Below are 17,985 nucleotides of genomic sequence, written 5' to 3'. Positions count from 1 at the left end.
TCCACTTCACCCTGGAGGGTGAAGCCAGTGTAGCTGCTGGTCAGATCCTTCTTCATCTTTTCATATGCAGGGTCCGTGGCAAGTGGCCAACTGTGTATCCATTTCCGCACGTAGTTCAGGACGGTGCACAGCGAACTGAGATCCCCAACACTGAGCTTATAATCTGTGCACACAATACGGACTTCAGAACCAGACAGAGCTGAGTGGGAACCTCAGAGCCACCAGAGCCTAGCTGCACGACCTAAGGCACTTTGTCTCTCTGGGCCTCAGGTTCCTTCCCTACTTCATCTCCCGTGCCCTTTCCTCTTCTAGCTTGACGTAGACAAGCTCAGTGACTTCGAAAGTCATTCCAAGGAGACATAAAGGGGCTTGCGTTCCTGAAACCCTGCTTGGAATATCCAGTTTTTGCTCTACGTGTGCAAGTGTTCTATTATATGTGAGCTGTAATGCCCATTTGACTTTGTTTGCTACAACAGCTAGCATTACCTTAACTAATGCTTTCATTCTTTGCCCCATTGTACTGATGAGGAACCTATGGCTTAGAGATTCAGTTCCTTGCCCGACATCACGCAACTATTCAGTAGTGGCTCTCAGTTATGCATCTAGTCTGACTCCAGAGCCTCTGCTCTTAAACACCACACTGCTCTGATGCTCATTAATCATAGTGTCAATCTTACAGGGTGGTTGTATGGATTAAATGAACTAATGTTTATCGAGTCCGTGGCACATATAAAAGCACACAGTAAATACAAGCTGCAGATGTAGTATGATGTTCCCACGTAATATGTAATATAACACGATGCCCCCTGAGGTCTGGCATAGGGGGAGAAGGACAAGTGGGCTCAGAAAAACTTCTGATGACTATTTTGTGTTGACAGTATTTTAGATGACACCAACAGCCCTAGCAAGTTTGCCACGGGCTTCTTTCTCACACATGATTCCATTTTATCTTCACAGCCAACCTGTGAGGTGTGGAGGGTAGGTCATATTGCCCCAAACCATTAATGCGAATCAGGCATCTGTTAGGGTAAGAGACTGGACTAGGACCTGTGTCTCCCATTTCTCACTCGCAGTTTCTTAGTCCTAAAAGGGAACCAGACCAGGGGGAGCCAACCTTTTTATGGCCCAGATCCACCTGTCTGATTGATAGGAATATTATGCAAGCCACAAATGTAATTGTAGATTTTCTAGTGCCTTGTTTTTAAAAGGTGGGGAGTAACTAGGTGAAATTAATTATAACAATACACTTCAGGGGTGCCTGGGTGGTGCCGTCAATTAAGCGTCCAACTCTTGGTTTCGACTCAGGTCGTAATCTCAGGGTAGTGAGATCGAGCCCCACGTTAGGCTCTGCACTCAGCGCAGAGTCCACTTAAGACTCTCTCTCCCTCTGCCCCTCTCCCCCTAAAAATAAATAAATAAATACTGAAGAAGAAAAAAACAATACACTTTATTCGGGGCGCCTGGCTGGCTCACTCAGTGGAGCATGCAACTCTTGATCTCGGGCTCATGAGTTCAAGCCCCACACTGGGCATAGACATTACTTAAAACAAAGAAAAAAACAATATACTTTATTCAACCTAAAATATTTCAATTTCAACATGTAATTAATATTAAGATATTAATGAGAACTTTTACTGTTTTTATGAAGTCTTCAAAGTCTGAATATGTACTTTACAGTTACAGCACATCTAAGTTTAGACTGGCCACATTTCAAGTGCTCAATAAGCTACCATGGCTACTGGTCTGGGGATCGAGCCCCCCATCGGGCTCCCTGCTCAGCGGGGAGCCTGCTTCTCCCTCTCCTTCTGCCTGCCGCTCCCCCTGCTTGTGCTCGCTCTCGCTCTCTCTCTCTCTGTCAAATACATAAATAAAATCTTTAAAAAAAATAGTAAGTAGGTATAATTGGACATGTCCTCATGAGGTCTAAGTAGTTTTTTATTTTGTTTTGACCTCGTTGAAAGCATGTGGACACAAGCATGAAAAACATGCTTTCTCTTGAGAGGAATGAGAAACGTGATTAAAACTCAGCAGACGGTTTCCCCCTAAATTGTTAAGTAATACCTCCAGCCTGTGATATACAGGTGACCCTTGAAAAACACAGGTTTCAATTGCACAGGTCAACTTTTATGTGGATTTTTCTTCGATAAATACGGGCCAGTACTGTAAATGCACTTTCTCTTCCTTACGATTTTCTTAATAACATTTTCTTTCCTTTAGCTGACTTTCCTGTGAGAACACAGCCTATAATACATATTACATACAAAATATGTGTCTGTTGACCATGTTATTGGCAGAGTTTCTGGTCAACGGTAGGTTATTAGTACTTAAGTTTTGGGGTATTCTAAAGTTGTATGTGGATTTTTCAATCCCACACTCCGTTACCCCTGTGTTGTTAAAGGGTCAACTCTGTATCACAGAACATTGCAGTCTAATTTTACTCTGGTCAATAAATATTGCTCCCCCATTTTCCAGGATTCAGCAACACTCTCCATATTTCCAACATATGGTGAAAGAAGAAAACTGATATTTTTAAATAGCCCGTTTTTCTTTAAAAAATATAGTCTGTTCATTTTTACAAAATGTTTTCTAAGACCCCAAACTTTGAGATCTTGACATAAGGTTATGGTCATAAATGAATGGTTCAGAGGTGAAGGCTCTAGACACACAGGAAAAATCTTTTCAACTGAAATTCCATAAAAAATGTAGGTCACTTACCCTGTCACTGTGTACCTGACATCCAGCCTTAGCTAAGAACAAACTACTTTCCAGCCTCAGGAGCCAGGCACCCAATAAATCTCAAATTTAAATTTAATTTGTCATTAAACTTTAAAATTATCAGGTTTCTCTCATGGACGTACATGCTTCATCTTCTGGCAGGAAGACTTCAGAAGCCTGAGATGGTAAGAGAGGGCACAAGGAAACAAAGGGATCAAATGGAAACCAAGAATGTTGCTTGCTCCCCTCCCACTAAAAACAGGAGCCTATGTTAGCGGGCTGTCGAGTTGAACAGCTGATTTAAAGGGCTACGAAACACTCTGAGGCAAACTCAGAACAGATTTTCCCAGAGCGCACACGTGGTTAATCGTCACCTAGGGACGGAGACACAGGCAGCCGCCGGGCCTCTGAAGTGCTGCGGAGGCCAGTCTATTGCGGTCGGAGGCAAACACCCCTTCCTTCAGGTGCCGATTGGAGTTTATTAGCTGTGATTTTGACGAGATACTGAAAGAAGCTGAAATACTACTGGGGAGCCACAGAGATGCGGAGTGTGGGAGCCAAGAGTCATTACCAGTTGTTGAGAAGTTGACAATGGGGGCTTCCTGAAAGATTCTTGCAGTCTGTGTCGAATGGTCACACAGAAGCCATTTTGCCTCTTGAAACGGAAAAGCTTTGCTTTTATAAGTCATGAATTATTTTTTGAGATATTGCACAGTATCCCTCCCAAGCAAGTCCACGGCCCCCAAAATACCTTCAGGACCTCTTGGGGAGAAGGGGACATCTAAAGAGGTTAGTTTTCCAGGGGCACATTTTGTGTCCACCATGGAAAGAAGGAAGCGAGTGTTTCATGACAAACAAGTTTAATTCAAAAACAACGACAACCAAAAAAGAGGTTTAATTTTGTCTCATAAGCCTCGGACTGAATTTCTAACAAGGGAGAAACCATTTACGGTCTTGGGGAAGGTTTGGAGCACAGGGACTGATTTTTCATCTATTGCCTTTGCTCAGCAAGGGCGTTCGTGTTACAGGTGACAGGACAAAGCAGGCCTCTGGCTAGCACTGTTAGGCAGTATCAGGAATGGCTGGAGCATAGTGCACAATGATTGTATTATGCCCATTGTCTCAACACAAACCTCGAATTCCCTTTCTCAGGAAAGAAGGTATGGACTCTGAAGGAAAACAGATCCAGATTTGAATGTTGTCTCCACTTCATACTGGCTAAACTATCATGAAGATTTTCATATGTTATAGGGCCATATCAGTCAGCCACTGCTGCATAACAAACCACACAAAAACTCAAGGGTTTAAGACAACAAGAATTTATTATCACTCAGGCATCTATAGATTGACTGAGATTTGCCTTATCTTTAGGCGGACCTGCTTCGGGCTGGGGAGATCTGCTTCTTATTGCAGGTCTATGAGTTGCCTGAGGTGGCTCTGCTCTGTGTGTCCAGCACCCCCGCTTAGCCAGCTGGCTGGCCAAGGTGCATTTTCCCCAGCTCAGTGGGAGAGGGGCAACAGAAAAAGTGGAAACCTGTGACGCCTCATAAGGCCCAGGCTCAGAACTGATTCATACCACTCCTGCTGACAGTCCACTGGCCAAAGCAAGGCCCACGGCTAAGCCCAAAGTTAAGGGGCCTTTAGAAGAACCACAGAGTCACCCGACAAAAGATGTAGATACAAAGGGAAGGTGAAAAACTGGGGCCAAGACAGGAATCTACTCTAAAGGCCAACCCTCCACTTACTAGTCTTCCTTTTCAAAATTATCGTGGCTACTTTTACTCATTTATATTTCACATAAAATTTAAAATAATTAAATTTTCAGTAATATCCCATGGGAACTTTGATTGGGATTGTGTTAAAGTTATCAATTAATTTGGGTAGAACTAATATTTTTATAATATTAAGTCTTCCCATCCAAGAACACAGTATGTCCGTATAATTCAGTCAGGTCTTATTTTATGTCCCACAGTAAAAGTTGTATATTATTTCAAATTGGTCCTCTACACTCATGAATAAGAATATTTCCAGGCATTGACCAGAGTGACCTTAAGTTTCTTTCTGGCCACAGAGTGTTAGTTTCTGGCCGCTGATATTTTAGTATTACCAACACAAAGTATTTAAAACTCATTCCCTCTCATGGCCATTCTAGATGATGAACTTCAGGGTCTATTCTCTTTGAAAGAGACACAAACAAATAAGCCTTTCTTTATTCAACTGACAATTACCCATTTAAGAAGAACCAAATATCATCCATTTTAAAAACAAAGAAAATATGAAAACATAATTTGATTTTAATATCTTATTTGCAGAGCATTTTGGAGTTTACAAAGCACTTTACACATAGCATCTAATTTGGTCCTCATTACAAACCTATAAAGGAAGCAGAGTGGATAAACACTATTGTGATTTTTCAAGCAAAGGCAGTGAGACCCAGAGAAATTAAATGACCTGCCTACGGTCTGAAGACCAATGATAGAGAATTCAGCTTTGGCTTACAGTCTTCTACTCTCTCTTCCTTTTCTCCCAGTCTTCACTGAATTTCTCTTTGTCCTTTATCCTTGGCGCCCAACCCTCCCACTCTGAGGACCTCTCCGAATCTGGAACAGGACCGAACCCCTACAGCAGACCCAAATTTTCAGTTTACATGTAGAAATTTGGGGCTCTGGAACAATTCTCACTCCATATTTAAGAAAAGGAGTTAACGGAGCTAGACTCAGACTTCGGAGCTAGAAAGATCTGCTTTCAACTCCCCAGTCCATCCACTGTTGAATAGCTTTGAGGCCTTGGGCGAGTTGCATAAGCATCTGAACCCGTTCCTTCATTTTTAAAATGGATGAAAATACTTACTTTACAAAAATATGGTAAGAAATAGAGCTTATGTAAATCAAGTACCCAACATGCAGGAGGCAGTCAACAATTGCTGAAAATGTGGCACAGTAATTGGATCCAAATACACACTGGTATCACTCAGGAATTTCAGCAGTGGGTTTTTTTTTTTTCCTTTAACAAGAGATTTACACCTTATAAGCCCGAATAAAAGAAATCTGGACTCTTTCAGATAGCGTGGAAAGGAAAATGGATTTGCAATAAAGTACATCAACCAGGACTCTACCAAAAGTTTGCTACCTTTCCCAAATTCAGTTAACTTAGGTCCAAAATTTCCACATAAAATAAAATATCCATATTCATATTACAGATGTTACCATGTGATGACAAAATGGTCTTACAATGTTCTCAAGTAGTTGAACGTCTTAGATAATGTGATTTGTTCCAGAGAGACTAACAGAGCGCATGGGGACTATCATGCCACCGTAAGTGGACGTTTGGGTAGAAGCAGTCAAGGGGGTTTCATTGTGATTTGCCTCGAGCCACCTAGAAAGCCTGCCACTGCAAACGTGCACGGGCCCCTCCCAACCCCATCTCTGCCCTACCTTCTTCTCTGCCTGTGTCTACCCAGAGAAAACCAGGCCGGCAGTTTAACTGGCTGCCAAGCAGATAAAACATTCACAAGAATTGTGAGTCTCTGGTTGTCACAGCTGGCCAGTTAGGCATCATGCTGGCATTGCTTATATCTAAATCAGCGCTGTCCAAAAAAATAAACCGCGAGCCACATAGATAATTTAGGATTTTCTAGTTAACCACATTGTAAGAGGTTAAAAAGGAACAGGTAAAAATAATCTTAATAACATAAACTTATTTAACCCAATATAACTAAAATATCATTTCAACATGAAATCAATACTCAGAAGTTACTAATGGGATAGACCTTTTATATTAAATTGTTTTTTCATACTAAGTCCGCAAAATCCAGTGTGTGTTTTGTCCTCACCTGTATCTCAGCTCAGACTAGTCACATTTCAAGGGCTCACCAGCCACCTATGGCTGCTGCATTTGACACAATACCAACTGAACTGACCACTTCTCTACGGAGCAAGGGAGCACCTAGCATTCCTCCAGCCTCCCGGCACAGAAATTCTATAGCGAGGTAAACAGAAGTGTAGAACTTCGGCAAGTTCTTCGGTACACAGAACTACTGTCTTCTTGCTTATTTGAAAAGGAGAGGGGGACCTAGCCTACTCAAATTGAAAGCATACCATTCCAACATGTTGTAGGGTTTTTCCTGGTTGCAACGGACTTTTCTTCCAGCTGGAAAAAAAAATTCAGGGGGACAGAACAAGTGTAACATAGCTACATATTTTCAACCTACTTAGGGGCCTTCATACATCGGAAAAATCCCAACTATTTCCATGACAACAGACATTATAGTGACATTTACTTCTCGACAGGAAGTGAATTTATAAACGCTGGATTTATTATCTATGTATCATTTTTAAGAAATGCATCAGAATAAGACAGGCATACTTTTCACACTTTTATGAAATAATTCACCTAGTTGGCTGTCAGAAGAATCAGGAACTTTGTAAAATACCATGCTTTATATTCATAACACTATTGTCTCACTAACTGTTCCTCACACACAGTCGGATTCTGACAAATGAATAGCAGATATCTGTCACAAATCACATGCCATTTCTCACCTTTGCATTTTAGTGGTTTCACTGAATTACTTGTGTTTGGGGGCAAGTGACATCAACTGCACAGAATTAAAACAGCCGGGAAAGCACCCTGATCAGGTAGCCACCCACAGGGCTACCATGTACTGTCACAGAGGTTGTTTACCACAAGGGTGAGTACTTGGTCGAAGGGGCAAAAAAGGGTCTGAAATCCAACTCTGCCATGCACCCCGATACGGGCTGCTCTGTCTGGAGCAAGGCATGTAAATTTTTCTAATTCACAGCCTATGGGCTAGGACCAGTTTTGACCACTTGCCCCTTAGTGGCCTGTTTGGTAAGTATCACAGGTAAGTCAGAGAAGTGAGAAAAAATCCAGGTCACTTCTTGCAGAGAAAAAAAAAAACGAAAGAAAATGCTTTGTACATATTATTTTGAGACATAAATAAGGAATTGGTCCAAACGAAGGCAGAAGCAGCCTTAAAATAATCCGTCAGCTTTCAGATGGACCAAGCCCCCACAGAGCAGCACTTCATTCTATGGCATCTTTGCACCCCTGTTCACACAGGCTGACGAGGACACAGCCAGGATTGGGAGCTCTGTCAGCAGGGAGGCTCCATCTCACCTTTCTGGCTCTTGCCCCTTCCCCAAAACGCTAGCTCCCGGAACCTTGTCTGTGTGGCTCGCTTCAAAATCCACAGCTGGCACGTAGTGGGGGCTCAGGAAACATTCATCGACCAATTAGGCAACCAACAAGGCTCTTGCTTTTTTCTGAAATGGTTTATGCTGTTCACAGACAGCTCTAAGTATTCGTGTTGTAAGATTTTTAAGGTGTGATAATCATATTGTGGTTATTTTTTTTTTTTAAGAATCCTCATCTCTAAGAGATACATACTGAAGCATTTATTATTTGTAGATGAAGCGATATGATGTCTTGGACTGCTTCAAAATAATTCAGTGGGGGGCTGGCTGGGGACAGAGATGAAGCAAGATGGGCCATGAGTTGAAAATTGCTAAAGCTTGGTGATAGGGACGTCAGAGTTCATTATCCTATTCTCTCTACTCTTGTGTTTGCAAAAAAAAGAACCATAAAAGAAGTTATCATTCACTCAGTAGACATGCACTGAGCACCTAATATGTACAAGGTGCTCAAGATTTAGTGGTGAATGTGATAGGCAAGTTTTCTGCCAACATGGAACTTATGTGTGGGTGAAGGAGTCAGAGAGTTGATAGAATAATTACAGCATATGAGTAATGCTAAGATGAAAATATGCGGGTGTCATGAGAGAAAATAAGTGACAAGTGGTGATTATTAATTTAGAGTGATTAGTCAGGGAAGGCCTCCAGGTGGAAGTGACAATGAGTGAAGCTGAGCTCAGAAGGAAGGGAGGGAACTAACTACCCAAAAGGTAAAGAAAGGTCCTTCCAGGCAAAGGGAAGAGAAAGTGCAAAGGCTCTGTGGCAGAAAGAGTCTGGCATGTTTAGGCACTCTTAGACCCAAACGAGGTAGGAAAGAATGGCCTGAGAGTTGATTAGAGTGGCAAATAGGGACGAGATCTTATAGGGTCTTGTGGCCCATGGTCAGGAGAGGGGCTTTATTCAAATTTTCAGAAAATTCTTCTTCATGTTCAGTTTAAAACTGCATCTTTGTAATGTTTGGCCATGTGACTTCCTTTGATTGACAGAATGAACAGAAGGGATGTGTATCATTTCTGGGGTAAAAGCTTTAACAGTGAGTGCATGCTTTGCCATATTCTCTTTTCCCTCTACTACAGGGACTTGCAATGTTCCACATGGTGACTGCCTCTTCAGACTGGGTCCAATAATGACAAGAAACAGCCTCAACTGACCCCAATGGCATAAATAAGAAATAAACTTTTGTTATTTTATGCCACTGACATCTGAGGGATGTTTGTTCTTACAGCATAACCTATCCTATCCTGATTGATACATCAGATTAACTAAAGCTAATCAATACTCAAGACTTTTTACCACAGAACTCTTCTGAGCCTTTAACCAACCAAAAATCACTGCAAATGTCCAAGAGAAAATGCAGCACTTTCCAAACTAATTTGACCACAGAAACCTTTCTGAAGGAACATTTGTAAGACAGCTGAGGAAATGCTAAGGTTAAGTTTGAGGGCAGCTTTTTATCCCTGATAACTAATTTCAAACTTCTGATCAACAAAGGGGCCTCTGAATTTTTATACAGAACCACTATTAAGCCAAGTCTCCCCGTTCTTTATTTCTGCAAATGAATGTTTTAGACCTAAAAGCAGAATTTTACATTCATTCCTATTAAACATTTTAGTTTAAGGTTCCAGTATATTGGAATCTAAATGCTGTCACTGGGGCGCCTGGGTGGCTCAGTCGTTTAGCGTCTGCCTTCAGCTCAGGTCATGATCCCAGGGTCCTGGGATCGAACCTCACATCGGGCTCCTTGCTCAGTAGGGAAGCCCGCTTCTCCCTCTCCCACTCCCCCTGCTTGTGTTCCCTCTCTCGCTGTCTCTGTCAAAAAATTAAAAAATCTTTAAAAAAAATAAAAAATAAAAAATAAAAAATAAATGCTGTCATTTACCCTGGACATCCTTTCACTTGAAGGCTCGGATTTGGGAAGGGCCAGTTGCCCTGCAAAGGGACTTCCAAAGGGGACTTCATATACATAATCAGGTCCCTTAACTCTTTGTTCTAGGCAGCAATCATGATTTGATCTCACCTTGGGATTTCTGATCTATATCAGGCAGCCCCTTGACACTTTCATTCAACTAATCACCAAATGTTTTCTCCAGCTGTATCCTCCCTATTAGCTCCTGACTGGTGCTTCGTAGTCGCAGCTCTACCACCCTCCCTGCTTTGATTGGGATCTTCTCCTGGACTCCACAGGAATTCCCCTGCCCAGCCCTCCCCACACACACCGTATGAAGAACGTTTTCAGCAAAGCCCTTTTTACTCAGGGCTTTTGGTAGGCAATGACAGCCCCTGCCCAGCCCCAACCATCATCTTGTGGCTGTTGGCTACACCTACATCCCCCGGGTACCTGGGATCCCTCCCAGTCTGAAGTCAGGTGCAGGAGAGGTCCCAGTGACCAGCCCTTTGGCTACACACTAGTGACTTCTCTGGGGGTTAATATTTCTTGATGAAGCAACAGTATTGGGCTGTCTTATAGGGTAACAAGGATTTATCCTACCTAGTATGGAATGTCCGTTCAAAGATATTTATATTGTACACATTTAAATAGATTAAATTCAAGATACATTCATTTAATTACAAATAATAATATAAAGAATTTTGAATTTATTTTTTATAGATTTTGATTGAAAGATTCACTCAGAAATTTCAAAAAATATACACAAAACATGAAATCCTAATGTTTCAGTCTTCCTAAAACTTACTCTAAAATTTATTGCCTAGGGGTGCCTAGCTGGCTCAGTCAGTAGGAGCATGTGACTCTTGATCTCAGGGTTGTGAGTTTAAGCCCCACGTTGGGTATAGAGATTACTCAAAAAATAACATCTTCAAAAAAAATAAAATTTATTGTCTACCCCCACTGAATATGTAACTACCAGGTGGTGGCTAAAATATTAGAATCATTTTACTTTCCTTTATGTTTTATAACTTTTCCCCTCAAGGGAAAAAAATCAAGGAAATTGATACATTAAGGGTGAGCCAACAACACGCTGACTGGAAAAAAATGAGTAAAAGCAACGAGATCTTTGAGAAAATATTTAAAGTGAGTTCTGAATGAATTCTTAGCTTAAAGTGCTAAAGGCTTAAAGGAAGCAGAACAAAATATCATTTTGAGATCTGATAATGAGAGGATTATAGTTAGGAACAAACACAATGGTAGGTATACAATCTTGGAATTCAGAAGGGAAGAAATATGATGATGATCAGACAGAATTGCTGAAAAGCAAGAGCGAAAGAACAGGCAAATAGTGCTTCCTAAATATTTGTTTCCCGAGGAAATGTGCTAGGAAGATAGAGACAGGCTGACAGACTATTCATATGTTCAGTAAATGTGGGAAAGGTAGCTGTTGATAGCTTTATATTGCCAATTGTGTTTAATAGGGCTTTATAATGTGATCTCAGTGAGGTCATTTTCGACTGAGTTGGAAAATGCTAAGGCATATCAGAATACTAAAAAATGAGTAAGGATTTGCTGGCCTGTTGGGAGAGATTATGATTGAATTTGATGCTGAGAAGCATATTTAAGTCCATGGGGAAAGTCAGACACGACAGAGAGTTTTGTAAGAGAAAGACATCAAGGAATTGTCCATATTTTAATTCCTCCACCGTACTGAAGTGTCAGTAATGTAGCCCTGTCACTTGTCTCATTTGCTGGGATGACTTTAGGTGGATTGGGAGAGAAGCCAGGGAATGCGGAAATGACAAATTCTTGACTAGGAAACTGTATTTCTAGCAGATTACATTAGATTCCATCTAGAAATTTCTCAACCTTTTGTTTTTGATCAGAAGTCAGCAAACCTTCTGTAGAGAGTTAGTGTGCTAGACAGAATAATGGCCCACAAAAATGTCCACATCCTAATTCTCAGAACCTATGAATATGTTACCCTACATGGTAGAAAAGACTTTGAAGATGTGATTAAGTTAAAGATCTTTGTTGGGGGAAGGGGGTGGCATATCCTGGACTATCTGAATAGGCCGAATCTAATAATCACATGCGTCCTTAAAATCAGAAAAGTTTTCCCAGCAGTGGTCAGAGGGAGATGTGCCTACGGAAGAAAGGCACACAGAGATGCAACATTGCTAGCTTTGAAGATGGAGGAAGGGGCCAGGAGCCAAGGAATGCGGGCGGCCTCTAAAAGCCGGAAGAGGCACGGAAACAGATTTTCCCCTAGAGGTGTCAGAAAAGAGTATCAACCCTACCAATGCCTTGATTTTGGCCTAAGTGAGACCCTGTCAGACTTCTGACCTACAGAACCGTAAAACTGTAAAACAATAAATTCGTGTTGTTTTAAGCCACTTTATTAGTGGTAATCTGTCATGGCACCAGTAGTCAGATAGTAAATGTTTTGGGCTTTGTGGGCCATATAGTCTCTGCCACAATCACTCAACTTTGCTGTTGTAGCACACAAGTAGCCACGTGTAAATGAATGGGTATGGCTGTGTGCCAATAAAACTTTATTTACAGAAACAGATTGTGGCGCTTTAGTTTGCTAGCTCCTGTTCTAGAAGTCTAGGAGACATTAGCAGTCACCTTTCTGTGTCCTGTGGGTCACAGCCCATACATGGAAACCTTGCTTACAAATGTGGGGTCTACATGTACCCAAAAATAGAACGAAAGTTTGATACAAGACCTAAAAAAATGAAGTTTTTTTAAAAGGAGTTTTAAAATAAAATCCAAAACCAGTTATCTGTTTAACGTAATAGGTTCTCTTATTATTTCCACAGTAACACAATCCAAGTCAGCTAAGGCTATCTTCATCCTTATCCTTACAACAGCCCTGTGAGTCAGCAATTCCAATCCCAGGTGTATGGGAAGTAGAAATGTGTGCAGCAGAGGCATGTGCCACAGGGTTCATAGAGCCGTTGGTAGTCGTGACCCCAAATTGTAAACACCTCACAGAAACAGCAAAAGTAGAATGGATAAATTATAGCGTATTCAGAAAATGGAACAGACCTCAAAAATGAATGAGCTGCAGCTACATGCATCAACATGGATGTACCTCACCAACAAAATGTTGCTGAAACAAGTCAGACACAAAAGAGTACAGACTATATTATTCTATTTATATGAATCGTATGATCCAGCAAATTCTACTTCTGGGTATATACACAGAGGAATTAAAGGCAGGACTCCAACATTCTTTTATGCTGATCTTTATAGCAGCATTAGTCAAAGTCACCAAGAATTGGAAACAGTCCAAATGTCCATTAACAGATGAACAGATAAACAAAATGTCATCTATCCATACAGTAGAGTATTATTCAGCCTGTAAAAGGATGGAAATTCTGCAATATGCTGCAACACGATGAACTCTGAGGACATTATGTTAAGTGAAATAAGCCAATCACAAAAAGGCAGATACTATATGATTCCACTTACATCAAGTACTCAGAGTCGTCAAAATCATAAAGACAGAAGGTTGAGTGGTGGTTACCAGGGGCTGGGAGGAGGAGAGAATGGGGAGTTATTGTTTAACAGGTAAAGAGTTTCAGTTTTACAAGATGAAAATAGTTCTAGGGATGGATGGTGGTGATGGTTGCATAACACTGACAATGTATTCAGTATCAACTGAACTGTACACTTAAAATGATTAATATGGTAGATTTTATGTTATATATATTTTACCGCAATTAAAAAAAAAGACTAGAGACTATATTATTCTGTCTATATCAAGTTCAAAAACAGGCAAAACTACGATAGAATGTTTACCGTTGCAATATATAAGAAGTCAAAGGATAAAGAATATGAAAGACTGAATACTGGAAAAAAAGTAGGATAGTGACTTCTTTGTGGGGAAGGAGGGACACATCAAGAGCTTTCTGGAATACTGTAAGTGTTCTATTTTTACCTGGGTTGTGGTTCATGTGTATTCATTTCACAATAATTTATTAAGCTATGATTCTTGTTTTATGCCCTTTTCTATGTGGATGTGTTGTATTTCACAATTTAAAAAATTTAAAAGAAAAGGATTAAATTGTACTCAGCAGAACATTCAGACAATGCTACTTGGAGTTACAGCATTAGAGAAGATGGTCAGAGCAAGCAGATATGTTACACAGTTTGAGTGTCGAGCACTTTAGGTACCAAGTTAGGTTTCTAAGTATATTCACTTCCTACTGTGCTGTGGGGACACAGGCACTTAAACACATAGCTAGTGGGTGGAACGACAGGGGAATACACAATGGTACAACTCCAATGGAAAGCAAATTGACAGTATCTATCAAAATTTCAATGTATTTATCCACTGGCCAAATAACTTCACTTCTGGAATTTAGTCTGTGGATACACTTTCACAGACATAAAATAAAATACGTACAACTCCTTCATTACAGTATTGATTATAACAGCAAAAAGATTGGGACAACCCCATGTCAATCAAAAGGAAACTGGTTAAATAAACTCTGGAATACTATGCAAATGTTAAAAAAAAAAAAAAAAGAATGAGTAAGATCTCCCAGGGCAGATCTGGTACTAACTCCAGATTGCATGCATAACTGAAACAATTGAGGTAGAGGGCCACATGTATGCTGTCTTTTGTATAAGAAAGAAGAATATAAGAATATCTTTTTGTATTTTCTTGCATTGTATAGGAGGATATATAAGAAATTAATAAAAGTGATTATCTCTAGGGGCACCCGAGAGCTCAGTCTGTTAAGTGTCTGCCTTCAGCTCAGCTCATGATCTCAGGGTCCTGGGATCGAGCCCCGCATCAGGCTCCCTGCTCAGCGGGAAGCCTGCTTCTCCCTCTCCCTCTGCCCCTCCCCTCCACTGATGTTCTCTCTCTCTCTCTCTCTCAGATAAACAAATAAAATCTTTTTTTTTTTAAGTGATTACCTCTAAAGGATAAAGGAACAGGTAAAGGGACATAGGAAAGAAATAGGAGTGAGATCTCGCAACATAGAGATTTTTATGATTTGCAAATCATGTGGATGTATTATCTAGTCATAAAACAAAATTAAATGTTAAAGAACAGGAAAAAAAAACACATTTTCTACCAACAACGGCTCAAGATTACTTTCCAATGTTATTTGAAAGACAACCCAAAGGGATGGCAAAAAAATTGGTGTCATGAACAAATAAATGTCATTGTGTTGATTTGAGTTTTGTGTTGAGTTGGACAACTTTGAATCAGGTTGCCTAGGACAGAGGAGGGGAAAAATGATACATAACACAGAGGTGAGGAGAGAAGACTCACTGGAAAAAGTCTTCTGTTCTGTGTATCCATATTTGGTGCCAGTCTGTTGAGAAAACCCTATCTAATTTAATGTTATTGAAAAATGCCCAGCAACTTTAAGAAAAGTTTTTCCTCTAGGGAGATATTCTTAGACTGTTAACATAAGTGGCTCACTGAGAACTCAGCATCTATGATGATAAGAGTCATCAAATAGAAAAATAGAAATAAATGCATATATACATAAAGGATAAATAAATGAATGAACGAATAGAAGACCCTTTGTCTGCCATGCATGGTAATTGCTGATCTGCAGCATTTTCTTCAGTTCGTTTTCCAATTCAATCTGGATCCACTTCATTGAAAATCTGTATAATTTGCTTGAAAATCAGAAAAATGTTGTTACCCCTATGACCCAGCAATTGCACTACTCGGTATTTATCCAAAGGATACAAACATAGTGATTCGAAGGGGCACATGCACCCCAATGTTTATAGCAGCATTATCCACAACAGATAAAATATGGAAAGAACACAGATGTCCATGGACAGATGAATGGGTAAAGAAGATGTGGTCTATATATACAATGGCATATTACTCAGCCATCAAAAAGAATGAAATCTTGCCATTTGCAATGACATGGATGGAACTAAAGTGTATTATGCCAAGCAAAGTAAGTCAGTCAGAGAATGACAAATACCATATGATTTCACTCATATGTGGAATTTAAGAAACAAAACAGATGAACATAAGGGAAGGGAAGGAAAAAAAATAAGATAAAAACAGAGAGGGAGAATGTTCACAGCAGCAATGTCCACAATAGCCAAACTGTGGAAGGAGCTGAGATGCCCTTCGACAAATAAATGGATAAAGAAGAGGTGGTTCAGCCCAGGGGCGGGGGCGGGCGATGTGGAAGTGCCAGGCGGGCGGGAGGCGCAGCTCAGCCCCGCCGCCCGGCCCGTGCTCCCGGGGCGCAGCCACGCGGGCGCACCGCAGACAGACCCCGTGGCCATGAACCAGCCTGCCCCCAGGGCACCCCCTCCGCCCCGCCGCGTGCGATTAAAGCCCTGGCTGGTGGCCCAGGTGAACAGCTGCCAGTACCCAGGGCTGCAGTGGGTCAATGCGGAAAGGAAATTCTTCTGCATCCCCTGGCGCCATGCCACGCGGCACAGCCCCAGCCAGGATGGAGACAATACCATCTTCAAGGCCTGGGCCAAGGAGACAGGAAAGTACACGGAGGGGGTGGACGAGGCGGACCCGGCTAAGTGGAAGGCCAACCTGCGCTGAGCCGTGACTTCCGCCTCATCTATGATGGACCCCAGGACATGCCACCTCAGCCCTACAAGATCTACGAGGTCTGCTCTAATGGCTCCGCTCCCGCAGAGTCGCAGCCCAGTGAGGACTACACTTTTGGTGCAGGAGAGGAGGAGGAGGAGGAAGAGGAAAACGTGAGCTCAGGACCATTCTTGGCAGCACCTGCCTGCACTGACGTACTCCAGAGGATGTTACCTAGCCTGAGCACCACAGAAGCAGGGCAACCTGGCCCCCCCATGGCACCCTATTCTCTACCCAAAGAGGATGTCAAGTGGCCGCCCACTCTCCAGCAGCCTGTGGTGCTGGGCCCTCCTGCACCAGACCCCAACCTCCTGGGCCCCGCCCCCAGCAACCCTGCTGGCTTTGGGGAGCTTCTCCTTGAGGTCCTGCCGAGCCTGCAGCCTGGGCCCCTGGCTGCCAGCCTGCCCCTCTACAGGCGAACAACTCCTGCCCGACCTGCCGATCAGCCCCCACATGCTGCCTCTGACTGACCTGGAGATCAAGTTCCAGTACCAGGGGCGGCCACCCCAGGCCCTCACCATCAGCAACCCACAGGGCTGCCGGCTCTTCTACAGTCAGCTTGAGGCCGCCCAGGAGCAGGTAGAGCTCTTCGGCCCTGTGAGCCTGGAGCAAGTGCGCTTCCCCAGCCCTGAGGACATCTCCAGCAACAAGCAGCGCTTCTACACAAACCAGCTGCTGGATGTCCTCGACCACGGGCTCATACTCCAGCTGCAAGGCCAAGATCTGTATGCCATCCACCTGCGCCAGTGCAAGGTGTTCTGGAGCGGGCCCTGCGCCTCTGCTCGCGGCTCACACCCTGACCCCATCCAGCGGGAGGTCAAAACCAAGCTCTTCAGCCTGGAGCATTTTCTCAATGAGCTCATCCTGTTCCAGAAGGGCCAGACTAACACCCCACCGCCATTTGAGATCTTCTTCTGCTTTGGGGAGGAATGGCCTGACTGCAAACCCCGAGGGAAGAAGCTCATCACTGTACAGGTGGTGCCTGTACACCTAGCAGCTCGGCTGTTGCTGGAAATGTTCTCAGGGGAGCTTTCTTGGTCAGCTGATAGTATCCGGCTACAGATCTCAAGCCCAGACCTCAAAGACCGCATGGTGGAGCAGTTCAAGGAGCTCCATCACATCTGGCAGTCCCAGCAGCGGTTGCAGCCTATGGCCCAGGCCCCTCCTCTGGCAGGCCTCAGTGCTGGCCAGGGGGCCTGGCCCATGCACCCGGCTGGCATGCAACAATGAGACTGCAGAGAGTGACTGGCACAGGCTTCCCAGGTGGCTGTGTGGGCTCATGTGAAGGTATGATAGCCCCAGTGGGCACCTGACTGGCTGCAGGGCCCTCTAGCTGGGTCACCTGGAAGTGGATCTGCACCAAGGAGAGGGGAAGAGAGGTCCAAGTTCCAGGCTTTCTCCTGTAGCACCCGAGGGAAGCTGGAAGTGTTTTGCTTTGAGGACGGTCTTCCTGTATATGCCTCTCCTCTGCTCACTCTGGAGGAACTCAGCCATTGGCCCCAGTGAGCAGAGAAGTCAACTCCACCAACCCTGCGGGCCTAGTTGAGAGGGAATTGTCCCAG

The 17,985-nt window shown here is 42.9% G+C and overlaps 1 pseudogene; it reads left to right on the top strand.

Annotated features, from left to right (window-relative positions):
- Window positions 1-16,060: 16,060 nt before the first annotated feature.
- LOC114223603 (interferon regulatory factor 5 pseudogene) lies at window positions 16,061-17,653 on the top strand (annotated as a pseudogene).
- The last annotated feature ends 332 nt before the right edge of the window (window positions 17,654-17,985 follow it).

Source organism: Eumetopias jubatus, unplaced genomic scaffold, assembly GCF_037043125.1.
Source record: "Eumetopias jubatus isolate StellerSeaLion01/CBP00866 unplaced genomic scaffold, mEumJub1_p1.0 scaffold_11, whole genome shotgun sequence".
Lineage (NCBI taxonomy): Eukaryota > Metazoa > Chordata > Mammalia > Carnivora > Otariidae > Eumetopias > Eumetopias jubatus.
Note: the sequence above shows the minus strand (reverse complement) of the source record. Positions and strands in the feature narration are given on the sequence as shown.